Raw genomic sequence first — 21,888 nt, forward strand, 5'->3', positions numbered from 1 at the left:
TGATAAAGCCATAACCACACTTGTTTTGACAAGAAACAGTAGTCCTTTGTTTCATGTCCTGTCTGTCCATTTGGTCCTGTTGATTTGAGGATACTTTGTTGTCCAGTGGCTAACTTTCGCCACAATGAAAGTTAACTCCATACGTAGTTTCTTTAATGCCCATATTTTTTTTTTGAAGTAGATTGGTACTGCCAGGAGCCGACATGTGTCATAGTCACAACAAAAAAGAAAAATTTTCTAAGTTATTAAAACATTTTAAATGTCATATTCTGTAGATCTCTGAAGGGTTTGAAGTTGACCTGTCTAAAATATATCTGTTCAATTTTTAAAACATATCTAATATGACTACAAGTTCTACTGTAATGTCTAACTATTAACTTTCATTTCTTTATATCCTAATAGTTGGTAATAATAACATTTAAGGATCAGAAAATTCCATTGTTAAATGAACAGTATAAGTATAATTAGAAATATACATATAGCATTTTCTAACAATATCAATTTTAATATATATAATTTGTATATAATATAAAACAATCCAATCCAATGTGAAGTATTTAAAACTAGTAATTGTCTTGTTTTTTTCTTTCTCTTTTTTTTAAAACAAGAACCTTAAATCTAATCTGCTTAGCCTTTTCCCTAACCCTTGACAACAACTTGTAACCAACCCCCCTAAACAATGAAAATTATCCCAGACCCAAAACCCATTAAAAAGACCAAAAACCACCTGCCCCACACCACTCTTTGGGAATGTGGGCATCGTATTCTTAAAATTGCTTCCTGCTGGGTATGGGCGAAGTTATCTTTATCCTGAAAGAAAAATTTTAGGTTAATTGTCAAATTCTAGGAAAGGTAACTATATCTTTCATTATCCATTCTGTGTATAATGCCAAAGTTCAGGGTTTATCTCAAGTCTTTATTCAAGTAGTCTTTGAGACTGTATCATCTCAGCTAGTCATCTCAAAATTGCTCGGAGCACCTTGAAGTTCAAAGCTGATCTGTAGATGATGTTTGTCAGCTTAGTGATATTATTATTGTCCACGTGGGATTGTTGTTGTTGTTGTGGAGCCCCATCTTCCTCCTGGAGACTTCAGTTGACGTTAGGCCTGGCCGTGATTTCCTGCAGAAAACTGATAAGAGACTCAAACACAAAGACAAATATATGCAGCTAATTGAAGCCTTTTTTCTAGAATTAATTAGTACTCTATATGACCATTCATATCTTAACAGTGTTTAAAGTGTATATATATCTATATATCTATATATATTAATCTTGTAAATTTTGATATAAAATTTATACTTTAAAAAAGTTTTAAAGAATCAGAATAGAATCAAAGAGTTGAGATTAGTAATAGAATAGTCCCTTAATTAATTTGGCTTTTCTCCTGTCCCATAGCAGAAGATGGCTCTTTTATTCTGGCATGATCCAGGGAGTTTGTATTTTCCTTTTAACAACATGCTTGAGTTTAAAGAAGGAGAGAGCCATTCTCCAACTCCAAAGTCAGCTTTAAATTTTAATTGAACTGGGACTATTAGAAGACCAATAGTGTTAAATCTTTAAAGAAAAGCAGAAACAAGCATTTAGGAAGACATAAAATTTTTTAGATAATATACCCATACGCCATTTCACTCTGTTTCTTAGGTAGACAATTTGTCCCTTTTCTTCAGTTGTCTCATTTGTCCAGTGTTCTTCAAATTCCTTAACCTTCATTCTCTTAAAAGACAAAAACAAAAACCTTTCTCCAAGGTTTTTTTTTGGGATGTACCTTTTTGGCAAGTTTTTATCTGATTAAATGAAAAGGCATGTGTTACTGGTATAAGTCAGTTTAAATTGGATGTTCATGATAGTTGATGAACTATCACCTCCTCTAATTAAGAGGTCTCTCTTGTTCAAATCAAACCTTTATCAATTTTGATGGTACCCACAGCTTATCTTCTCCTGTAGAAATAAAAGCAAAACCTCGTCTCCAATGTAACACATATCCTGGTTTCCATTCTGAGGTCAGCACATCCCTAAAGTATATAGGTTGATTTAATTCTGTAGTTTTTTCTATTATCCAATGTCTCTCTGCATCTGTTGTTCCTTTCTCATTGGCATTTAGAAAATTCAAAGTTAACAAAGCATTATGTAGTCTATTTCTGGGGGTTTTTGTTATTCCTTTTTGTTTATTTAGCATATCCTTTAGAGTTCTGTTTGATCTTTCTATAAGTGCTTGACCTGTAGGATTATGTGGGTAGGAAAAGCAATTTCAAAAGGTTTGAGAAATGTTAGATGTGGAAAGCAAGGACATTTGAAAAGGGATTGGAAACAGGTCATTCCTAGAAATAATGTTTCTTCAAGGAACACTGGCAACAGAATGTCCCTTCCTTCTGGAGTATGCAGAAAGTGTGGTAAGGGAAAACAGTGGACCAAGGAATGAAGATCAACAAGGGACAGACAGGGTAATCCTCTGCCTTGAGCTTCGGGAAACTCCCAGAGGGGCCTCAGGCAGGCCCCCACAGTAAATCCAGTTCAAACCTCTCCTGCAGTTGTAGAGGAAACCCCTACTCAAAGCAACTAAATAACCAAATGTCTATTGGAATAAATCATGTTGGTCGAGATGATGAGACAGAGAAAATAGGAAATTCAGGAAAAAACATAAAGAAAATTTTTTGGCAAACTTCTATTAATGAACAAAGACCAAAACTAACAATAAAAATAAATGGTGTTTTTTTGTCTGGTCTGGTAGACACAGGTGTGGACATTACCATAATTGCACCAGAATTTTGGCATCCAACTTGGCCTCTTCAGGAGGTAAAAGTTCAACTGTTAGGAATTGGGACATTATCTCGAGTGAAACAAAGTGCAAGATGGCTTGAATGTATAGGTCCAGAAGGACAGAAAGGAAAATTAAAACCATATATGGCTAACATAGCTATGAACCTGTGGGGTCGAGACTTGTTTCAACAATGGAATACTCAGATTAATATCCCAACATGCTGTGGGATGTTCTGTATGACAAATGTGTTGCTGATTGGTCAATAAATAAAACACTGATTGGCCATTGGCTAGGCAGGAAGTATAGGTGGGACAAGGAGAAGAATTCTGGGAAGTGGAAGGCTTAGAGAAAGACACTGCCAGCTGCCACGATGACAAACAGCATGTGAAGATGCCAGTAAGCCACGAGCCACGTGGCAAGTTATAGATTTATAGAAATGGATTAACTTAAGCTGTAAGAACAGTTAGCAAGAAGCCTGCCATGGCCACATAGTTTGTAAGCAATATAAGTCTCTGTGTTTACTTGGTCGGATCTGAGCGGCCTTGGATTGGTGGGTGAGAGAGATTTGCCCTGACTGTGGGCCAGGCAGGAAAACTCTAGCTACAGGCTGACTTTTGCCTGAAGGTTTTATCACATTTACTACAACCATAGGGCTTTTCTCCTGTGTGAATTCTCTGATGACTAGTAAGGGAAGATTTATTGCTAAAGAGTTTCTCACACTGGATATATACATGGGCTTTCCTCTGGTTATGTGTCTCCGGATGAATTATAAGGTCTGATTGGCTAGTAAAGGTTTTTTACTTTCAAGGCATTTACAAGATTTGCTCCCTGAGTATGTTTCTTGGTGTTCAGTGAGGTTGCCATCCACATTGTAGAAGCCTAAAAGGACCAAAAAAATCATTTCTGTGAATTACACTTTAGGTTTTCTAATGGAATTCTCATGTTCATGTTAAGAAATTTTTCCTATCTTACTAGCATAGTGTTTGAAGATCATATTAAGGATTAAATTATAAACTTTAGATATAACATACTGAAACACACTAATAGGTTAACATATTTTTTCTCACTTTATTTTATTTTTGTGAAGAAATATTTTGTTAAAATATCAAGCTGGGTGGTTGTGGCCAACGCCTTTAATCCAACACTTGGGAGGCAGAGGCAGGAGGATCTCTGTGAGTTTGAGGCCAACCTTGTCTACAAAGTCAGTTTCAGTACAGGCTCCAAAGCTACACAGAGAAACCCTGTCTTGAAAAACCAATAAATAAATACATAAATAAATAAATAAATAAATAAATAAATAAATAATAAATGAAAATATACATTAATTGCTAGGCATACATTTCCACTCAGATAATGGTTAAATTTTTTTTTTACACTGTTCTATTCTCATATATACTTTGATATATGACAATTGTGACCTTTTCTTTCTGGCATTCTCTTTATTCTGGTCTAAAATGGGCAATAATTTCTAGAACATCTTCTTTGCAGATTATGAGAGAAGTCCAATGGACTGCTTCCTAACCTGAAGCTTCCCTTATGGCCATGAATTTGCATCTTAGTTTGTTTAGAATTACTACTTCAGGAGTGGTCATGGATTGTGAGTTTTTCAAACATGAAATTTCTTCCTTTCCACTTCCACACAAAACAGATACCAGTAACTGAGGTCTTAACTGAACAATATGTGCTATTCTTTTCAAAACCAGAATAAATACAAGGAAACAACTGTCCACCACCACCCTGGAGATATATGTATGTTGTATATCATCTCTAAAGTGTCTAGCTACTTGTGATCTCATGAGCTTTGACATTCACCTCCAAATTGTTGATACACACTCCTGTGTCTTATAATCCATAGCTTCTCAAGGATGTTATCATGTTTACAGAGACATTGCTTCTTTTAGTTTCATAAAAAGTAGACTCTTCTGCCATTTCTCATTATTTTTGTTGCTTTATAATGACAGAAAAGAAAATAGAGGAGGGAATGCTGCACTCAGACTATACACCCCATTTAAAAAAAAGAAGAAGCAGCCTTAGGTTTTTGGTTAGTTTTTGTTGTTGTTGTTTTTTGTTTGTTTTTTTTTTTTTTTTTTTGGTTTTCCGAGACACGGTTTCTCTGAGTAGCTTTGTGCCTTTCCTGGAACCCACTCTGTAGACCAGGCTGGCCTTGAACTCACAGAGATCCACCTGGCTCTGCCTCCCATGTGGTTGGATTGAAGGCATGCACCACCACCACCAGTCGCTGAGTTCTTCAATAAGAAAACTTATTTCACTTCTCCTTGATTCTTAAGTAGGAACACCTCTTCCTACGTTTGGTGATCCTTCTGATTTCTTAGGTCATGCCACACAAGTCTAACTTTTAGATCTCTTTCTCTATTTTCTTATCAACTTCCTAAGTAAAATACTCTATAACTTAAACACCATCTGTTACTCACTATACTCTGGTTCAACACTACATAGAGTTGTTTGTGACTCCTTAGTGTAAATAAACTTATATGTCCTTTACCAAAATGTTAATTCCATGAAGTAAGACATTAGTTTTACATTTTTATTGATGTACAATATATAAAATGACCAGCACTTGAAATCTGCTTCATTAAAATGTACTAAAACAAAAACAAACACATGAAAAAATGTCTGAAAACAAAATCCCCATGAGATTGGAGTGTAAGAGGCAACTGAAACTATGAAAAAAGAAGTACCAGAGGAAATTATCAAAAAACAGATGTCAATGATTAGACTTTGGTTATAAATCTTAGAAAATTTTCATCAAATGAAAGGTAGGAACATATTCAAGAGAATTCTCCTTGTAGAGTATGTAATGAACAAGTTTGCACCCTCAGATATGGAACGTGGGACAAATTGGTAAAATGGCCAACCTATGCTAGACATGATCTCCCCATCCATGAGTACAACTAACCTGGCAGACTCTGGTTTGCAGTTTCCTCTGCTGTCCATGGCTCTGCTCCCTGTTTCAATTTGAAGATCAGCTGAGGTTTAGGAATACATTGTCCTGTTAATAAGAAATAGTGTAGGACTTAGAGAAAATTTCTGCTAATAAGGTTCTTTGAAGAAAGACAAAAATAGGTTTTAAGATCTGTGCCACCAAAGTGCAAATGTGGACCTTTCACTAGAGAGCACTGAACAATCCTAATGTATGGCCTAGAACCTTACCCCTAAACAGCTTTAGATCTCACATTCGTTCATATATTTACTACACTGAAAGTGCTTGCTTCTGAGACTACTTACCCAGTGACACCAGGCTGCTGTATGTCTCCAGCATCACTTTCCTGTACAGCACCCTCTGAGTATCATCAAGATTCTGCCACTCCTCCCAGGTGAAGTTCACAGTGACATCCTCAAATGACACCAAATCCAGTTACAGCACATTTCTTCTCAGTCAATTACTCTATGCTTATAAACAGGAACCTGAAGACCCAGCTTGTCTTAAGGAGTGGAAGGCTCTCATGTATATTTTACATTATAATTTCCCCTGCTTATATAGTGAAGAAAAAGTAATAACAAAGAACAATTCTGATATTATTGACTTATGAATGAACTACAATGATTACCTTATAGATTAAAACCTTCACTATTGGTGTAAGAGAACCAAGGCTATTCAGGTAACTAGGCCTTAATCACATAGAGCTGCATGTGAGGCATGAACATACCCAGGCCTCGCTTTCCCTCTTAGGGGTTGGAGGCAGCCTCACTACTGTCATGTTGTATGGCTCATGCAATAATAATTGCCACTCCCAAAGAAAGAGTGACCCTTGTCACTAAGTCATGCAGCACAAGTCATATGTTAACCAAACCTGCTTCCTGAAAGACCTCCCCTTCCTCAGGAACCTTTGAAAGTATAACCTTTGCTTCACCTGGCATGACTGAAACTCTCCTTCAGCACCCTGTCTCAAACACACAAGCAACCATACACCATAGTAATAGTCCTATACATTGTATCATATATAGGTGAATGAACCTCCCTGTATTGTGACAACAGGAAAACATAAAATTGAAGAAACTGATTGTAAAGTGAATGATTCTGTATTTACATATCTAGACTAATTCCTTTCTTTCTTTTTCTTTTTCTTTTTTTTTTTTTTGGTGGGGAGAGTGGAGTTGTTTGTTTTTTATTTTGGTATGGTTTGGGTTTGGTTTTTCAAATAAGGTTTTCAGACACGGTTTCCCTGTGTAGCTCTGGTTGTCCTGGAACTCACTATGTAGTCCAGGCTGGTTTAGAACTCAGAGATTCAACTGCCTCTGCCTCCTAAGTGCTGGGACTAAAGGCATGGGCCACCACAGCCTGGCAACTACTGGAGGAGAAGGTTTCTCTGTGTAGCAGTCCTGGCTGTCCTGGAACTCACTTTGTAAACCAGGCTGGCCTCCAACCCACAGGGATCCACCTACCTCTGCTGGGATTAAAGGTGTTTACCAACACCACCCAGCTAGATATATCTAGACTGATTTCAGTGGTAAGTGCATGTCAGAGGAGCAGCAGGTGGCAATTGAAGTTACAGAAGTCAGCCCAACAGGGAACAAAGCATTGATAGGTGAATCTTGGATAGGAAAGGCCCTGAGGGCTTCAGACCCAAAATGTCTCTTGCTACTGCTATGCCTTTATATGTTTGCTGCTGCCATTTTTCACTGGTATCTGGCATGGTGTGAATGGGCATGGGAGGAACCCCGTTGCCTTTAATGTAGTGTGATTACCTCATGGAAATATCCTGCTCTGCCAGGCATTTTTACCTGTGGATTATTATGAAAATGATTTCTTCCTAAACTGTACTGTAACTAAAGCAATGATTTTACACAATAGTAGTATTAGTTTAAATAGGATATTTTTGTTTGTTTGTTTGTTTGTTTGTTTTTCAAGACAGAGTTTATTCTGTGTAGTTTTGGAGCCTGTCCTAGATCTCACTCTATAGACTAGGCTGGCCTTGAACTCACAAAGATCCGCCTGGCTCTGTCTCTGTCTCCCGAGTGCTAGGATTAAAGGCGTGTGCCGCCACCACCTGGCTTAAATAGGATTTTGATGATTGACAGTCTTTAATAAATACAGTAAGAGATTAGGATAAAGGTAGGCTTAGTGGAAGAACTAATATAGGTAAAAGTAAGATACAATGTTGCCCTTGCCCCTAATAAAGCAGGGACTACAGAGGACAGAAAATAAGAATGAGAAAATGTCTCTTGAGGAGCCCTATAGACATTGACTAGTGACTTAGGTTAATGATTAAGAAAAACAATTGAGAGCTTGTTTGGAGGTTCTAGCAGGAGAGTGCAGCTACTCGTATACCCTTGACCGAAGACCTGTCCTCCTCTATTTGGGGAAGGTCGTCCTCTTCGACCAAGCAAGCAGCTGCGGGAGGGACACACTTGGAGCTGAGAGGGAGGAAGCGGACACCCGCCTAGCCAGCCAGATCAGCCGAATCAACCCTGGCGATCAACGGGGTTACAGATGTCCCAGCCAGATCACCCTCACATCCAACCCTGACATTAATCCGCACACCTATGAGCATATAATTTTTGACAAAGAATCCAAAATGCACAATGGAAAAAAAGAAAGCATCTTCAAAAATGGTGCTGGCATAACTGGATATCAACATGTAGAAGGCTGCAAATAGATCCATATCTATCACTGGGCACAAAACTTAAGTCCAAGTGGATCAAGAAACTCAACATAAATCCAGCTACTCTGAACCTGCTAGAAGAGAAAGTAGGAAGTAGTCTTGAACACATTGGCATAGAAGATCATTTCCTAAATAGAACACCAGTAGCACAGACACTGAGAGAAACAATCAATCAATGGGACCTCTTGAAACTGAGAATCTTTTGTAGAGCAAAGGATACGGTCAACAAGACAAAAGGGCAGCCTACAGCATCGGAAAAGATCTTCACCAACCCCACATCTGACAAAAGACTGATATCCAGAATATATAAGGAACTCAAGAAATTAGACATCAAAATCCCCAACAGTCCAATTAAGAAATGGGCTATAGAACTAAACAGAGAATTCTGAATAGAGGAAACTCAAATGGCTGAAAGACATTTAAGGAATTGCTCAACATGCCTAATTATCAGGGAAATGCAAATCAAAACAGCTCTGAGATACCACCTTACTCCTGTCAGAATGACTAAGATCAAAACACTGAAGACACCTTATGTGGGAGAGGATGTGGAGCTAGAGAACTCTCCTCCACTGCTGGTGGGAATGTAAGCTTGTACAACCACTTTGGAAATCAATATGGCACTTTCTTAGAAAATTGGGAATCCATCTCCCACAAGATCCAGCTATACCACTCTTGGGCATATACCCAAGGAATGCTCAATCACACCACAAGAGCACTTGTTCAGCTATGTTCATATCAGCATTGTTTGTAATAGCCAGAACATGGAAACAACCTAGATGCCCTTCAACTGAAGAATGGATAAACAAAATGTGGTACTACTCAGCAGAGAAAAACAATGACATCATGAGGTTTGCAGACAAATGGATCGATCTAGAAAAAATCATCCTGAGTGAGGTAACCCAGACTCAGAAAGACAAACATGGTATGTACTCACTCATAGGAGGATACTAGAGGTGGAACAAGGATGACTGGACTGCTACTCACATCACCAGGGAGGCTACCTGGAAAACAGGACCCCAAGAAATACACGGGGATCACCCAATGATGGAGAAATGGAAGAGATCTACATTAACAGCCTGGACATGAGTGGGGGTAATGAAGGGTGAAGGTCAAGGGAAAGAGAGCTTGGGTGAGCAGAGGACCCCAGCTGGATCAACAACAGAGAGGGAGAACAGGAATAGGAGACCATGGTAAATGAAGACCACATGAGAATAGGAAGAAGCAAAGTGCTAGAGAGGCCCACAGAAATCCACAAAGATACCCCCACAACAGACTGCTGGCAATGGTCGAGAGACAGCCCGAACTGACCTACTCTGGTGATGGGATGGCCAAACACCCTGATTGTCATGCTAGAAACCCCATCCAACTACTGAGGGATCTGGATGCAGAGATCCATGACTAGGCCCCGGGTGGATCTCTGGGAGTCCAATTAGCAAGAATGAGGAGGGTTTATATGAGTGAGAATTGTTGAGACCAAGGTTGGATAAAGCACAGGGACAAATAGCCAAACGAATGGAAACACATGAACTATGAACCAATGGCTGAGGGGTCCCCAACTGGATCAGGCCCTCTGAATGGGTGGGACAGTTGATTGGCTTGATCTGTTTGGGAGGCATCCAGACAGTGGGACCGGGTCCTGTGCTCATTGCATGAGTTGGCTGTTTGAAACCTGGGGCCTATGCAGGATTGCTTGGATGGGCCTGGGAGGAGGGGACTGGACCTACTTGGACTGAGTCTACCAGGTTGATCTTAGTCCACGAGGGAGGCTTTTCCCTGGAGGAGGTGGGAATGGGGGTTGGGATGGGGGGAAGGTGAGGGGGGCGGGAGGGGGGAGAACAAAGAAATCCTTGGCTAATATGTAGAACTGAATTGTATTGCAAAATAAAAATAAAAATTTAAAAAAGAAAAAGAAAAACAATTTAAGCCAGGCAGTGGTGGTGCACGCCTTTAATCCCAGCACTTAGAAGGAAGAGCCATGTGGATCTCTGTGAGTTCAAGGCCAGGCTGGGCTACAAAGTGAGTTTCAGGACAGGCTCCAAAGCTATACAGAGAAACCTTGTCTCAAAAAACCAAAAAAAAAAAAAAAAAAAAAAAAAAAAGAAAGAAAGAAAAAAGAAAAGAAAAGAAAAATAATTGAGTCCCAGCAGTAGCCCAGATAGCTTAAAATCTTTTAACCTTAATGTTGAGAGATGTGCTCACAGGTTTTGGTGTTCATCGTAGCTAAAGCAAAGCTTTAAATAAATAATGACTTGAGGTTAGGTTAAAAAGTTTTTGTTAATTGGCTCTGAGGTAAAAATATCTTGGAAAAATGATTTAAAGGCATACTTTATTAGTTCACCAACTCTGTGGCTTCCCCCTCAATCCTTGAGTTGCTGGAGGCTGGTCCTCATGGCAGCAATAGGTAAGCTTTATATGCCGACTGGTATTCCTTACAGATTAAAGGTGTGTACTCTGACATTCCAATATTTCCTTGCCCATACAAATAACTGCTTATTACTTGTTATTTGTAAGACCTACTAATTCCTAATTATAGTATAATACTATGAAGTTGTATCAGAACAGGTAAGTGAACTGAACAGATATGGATTTCAACAGCCATCCCCAGGAAAAACTGGAAAGGCTTATGGGAGAGTCAGAAGGAAGAAAAGAGAGTGAGACATGGGAGTGTTTTTAGAAACAGAGGAGGAAACACACACACACACACACACACAAATGTAAAAAATTATATTCTGAACTCAATTTTAAAAAAATGAGTAAGATAAAAAATGTAGACCACAGCATAAACTGCTACTAGAGGAAAACTGATGCATGAAATAAAATGTTAGGAAGAATAAGCTAAGATCAGTAATCTAAGTTTGTGCCTTTTGAGAGCAGAAAAACAAAAATTGAATACAGCAATGGGAGAAGAAAAAGAATCAAAGTATAAATCAATGAAATTAAAATAAAAAGTTAGCATAGAGAGCACACACACACACACACACACACACACACACACACACACACACACACACCACACTCTGCTCAACAATTGAGGGTTAGAACTATTCTGGACCTGAGTTCAGTTCTCAGGTAGAAATCAAAAGAAACACCTTTAATCCCAGCACTCGGGAGGCAGAGGCAGGCGGATCTCTGTGACTTTGAGGCCAGCCTGGGCTACAGGGTGAGTTCCAGGAGAGGCTCCAAAGCTACACAGAGAAACCCTGTCGTGAAAAACCAAAAAAAAAACACAAACAAACAAACAAACAAAGAAAAGAAAAGAAATTAATGGGACATAGGCTACAAAGTCAAGAAGAAGGCAGATATTGATGACAAAAATCTTGACTTTAGTGTTAAAGAAGAAACAGAAAAGTCACCAAAACAGAACATTATGTTGACCCATAACACAAATCCCCAAAATAAAATCCCATATATGCTCTGAATATAAATCCTTTAAATAAGAAACCAGTATCAAATCAAGAGTCTAGGAATGACTCAATATTCAGAAATTAAATACTATTCTTTGAAATAACCTTGGAGCTAAGCAAGTATACATGAAGAATACTGAAGTGAACTTCAGTGAGTTCCAGGACAGGCTCCAAAGCTATACAGAGAAACCTTGTCTCAAAAAACCAAAAAAAAAAAAAAAAAAAGAAAGAAAGAAAGAAAAAAGAAAAGAAAAGAAAAATAATTGAGTCCCAGCAGTAGCCACAACTACTAGTATATTCTTCCATCTTTGGTGGAAACTAAATCCTCTTAGGCCTTATTTGTAGCAACTGGTTTGATCAATGAAACATGGCAAAGGTACCATCTGGAAAATTAATAGGCAAGGCTGCAAAAAGTCACACAGTGGGGGGGTCCCTGCAGGTGTCATACAGGGAAGCAAACCACTGAAGAGATAAGAATGAAAACTGAAGGTTGGGGATTTAGCTCAGTGGTAGAGCACTTGCCTAGCAAGAACAAGGCCCTGGGTTTGGTCCTCAGCACAAAAAAAAAAGAATGAAAACTTGAGCTGGGTAGTGGTGGCTCATGCCTTTAATCCTAATATTTGGGAAGTAGAAGCAGGTAGATCTCTGAGTTTGAGGCCAGCCTAGTCTACAGAGCAAGTTCCAGAACAGACAAGGCTACACAGAGAAACTCTATCTCAAAGAAAGGAAGAAAAGAAAGAAAGAAAGAAAGAAAGAAAGAAAGAAAGAAAGAAAGAAAGAAAGAAAGAAAGAAAGAGAGAGAGAGACGGGGGGAGGGAGGGAGCGATGGAGGAAAAGAAAGAAAGAAAGAAAGAAAGAAAGAAAGAAAGAAAGAAAGAAAGAAAGAAAGAAGGAAGGAAGGAAAGAAAACCTGGCACAGATTGACTTTGTCAACCTGGATCAGACTGTGGGGAGTCTAATGCCAGGTATTTGTTGTCAGCATATTTAAAAAGAGTACAATTTGGGAAAATGTTTCTAGGCAACAATCAGTCCAAACAATCCAATTCCAGGTGCACAATAAAGCTCAAAGTGTGACTACAAAGAAACTCCTTTACAAGGTACATGTGACCATGAGGGTAATTTCTAAAGCTAAGACCTAGAATCTAGATTGGTCTCTGACCAATGCATGGAGGTGAGTAGGCTATAAAGTACATGAAACATCTTCCCAAAGGATTGGTAACTATCTAGGGAGGGAAGAATCTGGAATAACAATTCCGGTGAATTTTGGCAACATCTGCCTCTGTAGCAAAATCTAGGTGAGGTCTGCCTCTGTAGCAAAAGGTGGGTGAGGTCTGCCTCCACAGAAAGGAAAAAAGTCACCAGGTCATTAATAAAATCCACTCTCAGCTTTCTGGATGGAATAGTGGTATTTGGTTTTTAACTCCTCCATTGAGGAGACACTCCTGCAATGATTAACATTCCTGGTTCTCCTGGGGCTTCTCTTGAGTAAAAGGGCCTCTGTGCCCCCAACAGCACAGCTTTGTTAGGAAGCTAGGCATTAGGTAGGAAATCCAGCTATCCTGAGACAACCAAAGAAGCACAATGAAAATCCAGAAGAACCCTTCTTCCTAGGACACATGGAAATTCCTGCAGCTGCCCACTGTCAGGCAACAGTGAGTGTTCTTGTACATCATCGCAGTTCTGCTTTCAGGGACCCACTCCAGCTGCCAGATCACAGCAACCCTGAGTTAAAGCCAGTCAGCAGAGAATCCCTATCACAGAACCAGCAGTCATAAACTATTCTAAGTTGTCACATTTTTAGGATGGTTTTTGATCCATGGTTTGAATATGAAAGATCCTCCACAGATTCATGCACCAGATGCTTGGACATAAACTGGTGACATTATTTTTAAAGGGAAGAAAACTTCAGGAAGTTGGGACCAGCTAGAAGAAATAGATCACTGGGGTCATGTCCTTCCTTGTACATTATAGTCTCTGGCCCTTTCTGGCCTCTTTGATTGCTTTCTACAACCAGAAGAATAAGCTTCAAAGCCACTCATACCTACCAGTGTGATGTATGATGTTCTGTTCAAGGACAGGAGACTGGGACACCATAGACTCAACCTTCAAATACCATGAGCAACAACAACAAAATGTCCTTTCCAATAGGTTGTTGCTCTCCAGTTATCATGCTACAACAACAACAAAAAGCCTAATTCAAGAATAGCTAGCTAAATAAAATATAATCTGTTATATAGAAATGGGATTTTGTCTTAATAAAAAGTTATATACCGTGACCCTGTCATTGCAAGTAAGGTGAGGTCTAAAGGTTACCCAAAATTCAAGCTAGAAGGACACCACAACACTTGATGAGGGTGTGAAGGGGGATCATAAATGTATTGTCAGAAATGGGTGAAAAATAGGAAGGAAGTAAACAGGGATATGAGCAAACTTCTTACCTAACAGGACATGCAAAATGGTAATCGTAACTGATATCTCATGGGTCTGTCTAAGCAAATTCCTGGGGAAATGTACAAAGTACTACCTAGTTACCTATATCTACCTTTGAAAAAATGCAGAGGACAGCCCAAGCTAAACAGAGAAACCATATCTTAAAACACCAAAAGAGTCTGTGTCAAATTGACATTAAATTAGCGAGCACAATACATACCTGTGCTCCAGCTTGACACCATTAAGTGGAATCCCATAGGTAGAGCATATTTTTATGGTGCTAGAATGCAGCTGAGGGTCCTGAGTACACTTAAAAGGGGCTTGAACAGCCAACTAGAGCCTGAGTCTCTAAGACTACTCTCAGTATCTAAGCATAATTACTTAATGTCAAATACACAAAAACAAGCAAACAAAAATCACTATGAAATAAGGTTACTTTATGGAATATGTGGACTACAGAATAAAAGGTAATATAGTCTACCATTTTTACATTGAATAGTATTTTAATATTTAATAGCAATAACGAAAGTAACATTACAGTAGGGAATACTTAAAAATCACTATGGTACTGGATCTCAGATTTCCCCGTGAAGAAGTAAGGCCAGACAGGGTTTTTGAAGGTGCCAGAAGGGTACTTGTGTATGAGGGAACTCTTGGCAACATTCACAAAACTTAAACATCCCTCCTCACAATCAAGGAACATACCAACTCAGCCCAGTGGCTTCTCTATATAGTGCTGGGATACTGGGCATGTGGTGAGGAGACTTCTCTTTGTTTTTGACATTGATGGATCCCAACTGTTTAGAACAGCAATTACATACAGTAGGGGATTAATAAGTACTGAGTGTTTCAGGGCTGAATGACCACTGGGAGGGCCCTGTAGATGTTGGTGATTTGTTGGTTGCTGGTTGATTCCACTAAGTATTGGGCACTGAATGTATACACAGGCTCTCCTGGGGTCACCACATGACCCAACTATGGCTATGGACTTGAAGAAGCCCTCTGCTGGAGGCCCCAATGGGTACTCTAGATTGTGGCTGACTTTTTGACTGGCTCTTTTGCTATCCAATTCCCCCCCCCAGAGGCTCCATGTAATACCATGAATGGCTCCCAGGTTCTAATCCCTGGAACCTATGACTGTCTTCTTCATGCTAAACGGGATTTGTAGATAGGATTCAATGAAGGGTTTTGAGATGAAAATTTATCCTGGATTATCAGGGTGTCGAAATTTGGATATTAAATATCCATACAAACACACATGTATGCAGAGGGAGGTGCTCTTTATACATGACTTGGCAGCTTTAGGAGGTGGCACCTAGCTGGAGGAGTAGGGCACTGGAGATGGAGGAAGCTTGAGATTTAAAGATGAGCTCTGTTTGCTGTCCCCCCTCTATCCTACCTTGTTCATGGAGACTCTAGTAAACAGTCCCATACTGCTGGAAACAGAGCTTCAAGCCATTCCCGCCTTCCATCACACCCCAGTCCCTTATATTGAAAGGTTTCATCTGAAATTGTTAGCAAGAATAAACCTGTCTTCCCTTAAAATAATCATTCCATATGTATCACTTTATTTCAGTTCCAACAATGCACAGTGACATTAGCGTTCAAAGAATCCTTGGTCCCAGCCTGTCTAGAGTTCACGTTAACCCCCTAGAGAACTGGAAATGCTGTGGATGTGAAGCAGTTCAAACCTGCAACATTTTTCTCATCAGAGACTGGATTTCTCTGTGTAGCCTGGCTCTCCTGGAAGTAACTGTGGAACAGTCTGGACTGGACCTAACAGAGATCCACCTGCCTCTGCCTCCCAAGTTCTGGGGTTAAAGACTTACTCCACCACCACCAGGCAGAATCTGCAACATTTCAGTCAGATAGTGTTGATTGCATTGCACCTCGATGCCCTGATTTTTTGTTTTATTTCTAGTATGTTGTTAGTGGGAATGAAAGTACATCATTTTCTCCTTCTATTCCTTCTTAGATGTCCTTCACGTAGTCACTAAAGACCATACCAACATCCTTCATGGTCGTTTTTAATAATGTTTCCAATGATGAGCTCCTGTAATTAACATTATTCTAAATGATGAACGATTGATCTCATACAGCAGTCAATCTCCACAACAAGATTTCTTGAGTCGTTACTTAGCTGGGTATAGTAGCTCACACTTTCAATCCCACAGTCAGAAGGAATAGGGTACCAAAGCAGGAAGATTTTTAGTTCAAAGCCAGCCTAGGGTATACAGTGAGAATTTGGAGAGAACTTGGAGTAAGGGAAACATTACTCTATTGTTGGTAAGAGTGCAAACTTGTACAGCCACTTTGGAAATAAACGTGGCAGTTTATCAGAAAATTGGTAACCAATCTACCTCAATACCCAGTGATACCACTCTTGCTCATATATCCAACAGATACACAATTATACCACAAGATCTCTTGAACAACTATGTTCATGGCATCTTTATTTCTAATAGCCAGAACCTGACATCATGAGGTTTGCAGGCAAATGGATGGATCTAGAAAAAAATCATCCTGAGTGAGTTTATCCAGACTCAGTAACAGGAACATGGTATGTACTCACTCATAGGAGGATACTAGATGTAAAACAAAGATGACTAGACTGCTACTCACAACTCCAGAGAGACTACCTAGAAAAAAGAACCCTAAGAAAGACACCCAGTGACAGAGAAATGGGTGAGATCTACATGAGCAAACTGGACGTGAGGAGGGGGGGAGGTAATGAAGGGCAAGGGTCAAGGGAAAGAGAGATTAGGGGAGCGGGAGATCCCAGCTTGATCAAGAACAGAGAGGGAGAATAAGGGAAAAGAGACCATGATAAATGAAGGCCCCATGGGATAGGAAGAAGCAAAGTGCTAGCGAGGTCCCCAGAAATTCACAAAGATACCTCCCCAATAGACTACTGGCAATGGTCAAGAGAAAGCCCAAAATGACCTACTCTGGTGATACAATGGCCAAACACCCTAATGGTCATGCTAGAAATCTCATCCAATGACTGATGGAAGTGAATGCAGAGATCCACGGCCAGGCCTCAGGTGGAGCTCCAGGAATCCAATAGGCAAGAAAGAGGAGGGAATGTATGAGCGAGAATTGTTGAGACCAAGATTGGAAAAAGCACGGCGACAAATAGCCAAATTAGTGGAAACACATGAACTGTAAACCAATAGCTGAGAAGCTCCCAACTGGATCAGGCCCTCTGGATAAGTGAGACAGTTGATCAGCTTGAACTGTTTGGGAGACACCCAGGCAGTAGGACCAGGACCTATCCTTGGTGCATGAGCTGGCAAGCTGGCATTTTGGAGTCTGGGGCCTATGCAGGGACACTTTGATCAGCCTGGGAGGAAGGGACTGAACCTGCCTTGACTGAATCTACGAGGTTGAGCTGAATCCCCTGGGTAGTCCTTGCCATGGAGGAGATGGGAATGGGGGATATGCTGGGGGAGGGGGAGAGTGGGGAGCGGGAGGAGGGAGACAGGGGAATGCATGGCTGATTTGTAAAATTAAATCAAATTATACAATTAAAAAAAGAAAAAGAAATGTATGTAGAACAAAACAACACTTTACTGTCACTTGCTGAACATGTCCTATAATAAACACAGAAACCATACAAAAAAAATAAGAAAATGCAATATATTTAATGGATGGACGGATGGAGTATTACTTAGCTGTTAAAAATAATGACATTAGGAATTTTGAAGATGAATGGATAAAATTAGAAAAAAAGCCGGGCGGTTGTGGTGCACGCCTTTAATACCAGCACTCGGGAGGTAGAGCCAGGCGGATCTCTGTGAGTTCGAGGCCAACCTGGGCTACCAAGTGAGTCCCAGGAAAGGTGCAAAGCTACACAGAGAAACCTTGTCTCAAAAAACTAAAAGAAAAAAAAAAGAAAATTAAAAAAAAAATCATCCTGAGTGATGTAACCCAGACCCACAAAGACAAACGTGGTATGCACTCACTCATAAGTAGATATCAACACTAAAGTAATGGATAACCATGCTGCAATCCACAGACCCAAATAGGCTAGATAACAAGGAAGGCCCAAGAGGGGACACATGAACTCTCTGTAACTGAGAAATAGAAGAGATCTCCTGGGTAGACTGATGGTGGGAGGAAATGGGAACATAAAGAATTAGCTTGGAGGTTGGTTGGAGGGGAAGAGTACTCAAAGAGATGACTGAAAAGGGGAGACACTTTTTCAGGGTCAGGTAGAAACTGGATGCAAGGGTAACTCCCATGAATCTACAAGATGACCACAGCTAAGACTCCTCGCAATAGTGGATGGGAAGCTTGAGTTGGCCATCTCCTCTGTTCAGATTGGTGATTACCCCAGTTGTCATCATTGAAGCTTCATCCAGTAACTAACAGAAAAAGATACAGAAACCTATGGCCAAACATTAGACAGAGCTCAGTAAATCCTGCTGAAGACAGGGAAGAAGGATTGTAAGAGCAAGAAGGGTCAAGTACAACAAAAGAAGACCCACAGAAATAACTCACCTGGCTCATAGGAACCAACAGACAGGGAGCCTATGAGCATGGGACTAACATAAGTTCTCTCAATATAGATAGTTGTGTAGCTTGGCCTATTTCTGGGACTCATAAAAATGGGAGCAGAGGCTTCCACAATGCTCTTGGTGGCTCTTGGTAATCTGTTCCTCAGACTGTGTTGCCTTGCCCAACCTTAATACAAGGGGAGATTCTTAGTCTTATTTGAAACTTGGTATGCCATGCTTTGTTGATACCCAAGGGAGGCCTTTCTTTTTCTGAACAGAACCAGAACAGGAGTAGATTTTGGGTAGGCAGAAAGCAGTGGGAGGAGGGAATGGGAGGAAAGGAGGCAGTGGACACTTAGGTCAGCATGTAAAATAAAAAAATCATTTTTAAAAAGACTAAAAAATAACAATTAAAAACTATTGTTCTGTGCTTAGTATTTTGGAGTGTGCTTATATTTTACTCTAGATAATTCATCAAATAATGTCATCAATCTGTGATTTTAGCAATATCAACATTAAAAAATCCTTACTAGTTTTTTTTACAATATTTTGTACAACTAGTTTTGAGCATATACATCTGAACTGCAACTCCTTCCAGATCCATCCCCTTTTCCTACTCACTCAACTTGCTGTCTTAAAAAAATTTGATTAATCTCATTCTATTTCATTTTCAACTTTTTGTGGTTGACAATAAAGGCAAAAGATGCCTTGCTTCCCAGCATCTAGAGATCATAGTAACCACACAGAAAACTATGTAAAATGCTCTAGACATGAAATATCAAATAACCTTCTGGATCTCAGTCAAGTGCTGTAGATTGCTTTGCTCCTGGATGATGTGTGGTTTTCTTATTTCCAATATGTTTTTAGGTGAAATAAAATTGGACCACTTTCTCCTCCCTTTCCTTCTTACAGGTCCTTTTTATGTAGGCTGCCAGTAGACCATGTGATCAGGATGTAAGGTGATCTGAACACTCCAGAAGATCCAGGTTTTAGTCAGTCCCCCTTCTTTAAAAGACTCAATCAAGAAAAATCCCTATCAAGAAAAAAAAATCACAGCCTCTTGCTTTAAGTTAATTCCAGATGTAGTAAAATTAACAGCCAAGAATAGCCATCTCAAGGGATGATCACTTTGTATTATGTGTACCTTTAGGGAGCTCATCACTCATAGAGGCTAATTCTGTGTCTAGACATGGGATTCTTTCAAATTTTCCCACATTCATATCAACATATTCATTGTTCTGCTCAACATATTCATTTGTGCAGCCATTTCTAGGAGAGACTGTTTCACAGCACACTTCCTGGTCTTCTGACTCTCACTGTCTTTTTGAGCCCTCTTTCACAATATTTCTGGAGCTGGTGATGTAGAATATAGAGGTATCTGTTGGGATTCAGATCCCCATTATATCCTGATTTTTAAATTCTATCCAGTTGTCATATTCTGTGAGTGTCTGCCTGTATGGCCGATCAGGTCTTTTCTATGTTGATGTAAATAAGCATGACAAGGTCTTTCTTGCTTGACCCGAAATCTAATGTATTGTTCTGTTTAATAGTAAACCAAATCAAGGATACATTATTTCAGGGATTGTGAGGTTATGCAATGATAGGAATAACTACTTAGAAGACTTGCAAGAAAATGTGCTTAGTATTATTTGTCATATCTTTGAGATGTGTTTAGTATTTAGAGAGCACAAGGAACCATAATGGGTATCTTAACACAGCTTCCAAGGAGTGTGTAAAATGATGATGAGAAACACGTTAATATTACATGTAAGTTACCCGTTAAATCCTGGGTGAGGGAATTGGTGTTGTCAGACTGGTGAAGATTTCTTGTATGTAAAGTTTATTCAGTTTTCTAGCTATAAATACAGTTCAGATATTGATTATTCCTAACTGGAATTAGCATGACTCCTATTGATGGAGTCATGTCCTGTGCTATCATTTATGCTGTGGCTTCTTTGTGGCATCTTCCTGGTGTTTGAATTAAAATCACTACAGTAACAAGTGTTACCTGATAGGAGACCAGGAGATAGAGCCCTTCACTTCCCTTAAAGCAAATTTCTCTGCCTCTAAAGTCATAGCCTTAACCCTAGTTGAGTAGGTCATAGAAGCCATGTAGAATCTGCCTTTGATAATACCAGGGCAGAAGAAGTTGGATGATTTGGTTCATTTAAGGAAATCTTTGGGGTGTGAACTAAGCTTTATGTTAGCTCCCTGATCCTTCTCTTTGGTAGGCTCAGGATTAGGAAAGGAGGCTTGGGATGAAGGCATCCTGAAGTGCAGTTTGGTATGTTTCCTCCTTTGGGAATTCTCTGTTTAGATCTATACTCCATTTTTAACTGGGTTATTTCCTTGATGTCCAGTTTTTTTAGTTTTTTATATATATTTACTTAGTAGCTCTTTGTTGGCTGTGTAGTAGTTAAACTTCTTTTCCTATTCCGTGGGCTGCCACTTTGTCCCAATGATGGTGTTCTATGCCAAACAGAAGCTTTTTAGTTCCATGAGGTCCTATTTACTAATTGTTGGTCTTAGTGCTTGAGCTATCGGTGTTCTGTTCAGAAAGCATTTCCTATTCCAAGTGAGGTTAGGACTAATCTTTGCTTTCTCTTCTGTCATATTCAAAATATTTTGCTGAGTTATTTGATCTATTTAGAGTTGAATTCTATACAGGGTGATAAAAATTGATGAATTGGAGTCTTCTACATGAAGCCATCTAGTTTGACCTGGTACGTTTATTAAAGATGTCTTCACTTTAGTGTGTATTTTTCACTTTAAAAATAAAAATATCAGGTATTCATATGTGTATGAATTTATGAACTTATGTGTGGAGCTTTAATTTGCCTCCATTGATCAATGCATCTATTTTTTGACAACATCAAATTATTTTTATTATTATAGCTCTGTAGTACAATTTGAACACGGAGATAGTGATGGATCCAGCAGTTGTTTTATTATTCAAGATTGCTTTAGCTTTTCTATTTTTTTGGCATTTTTGTTATCATTGGGATATTTTGGATTTTGTTTTGTTCTTTTTTTGTATTTCCATATGAATCTGATAATTGTCTTTTCAAGATGTCTGAAGAATTCTAGCCTGGGGGTGGACTTTCACTCCTTTAATCTTAGCTCAAAGGAAGAAGAACAGACAGATCTCTGTGACTCTGAGCCCAGCCTCATC

The sequence above is a fragment of the Peromyscus eremicus genome, chromosome 7 (genome assembly GCF_949786415.1).
Source record: "Peromyscus eremicus chromosome 7, PerEre_H2_v1, whole genome shotgun sequence".
Taxonomy (NCBI): domain Eukaryota; kingdom Metazoa; phylum Chordata; class Mammalia; order Rodentia; family Cricetidae; genus Peromyscus; species Peromyscus eremicus.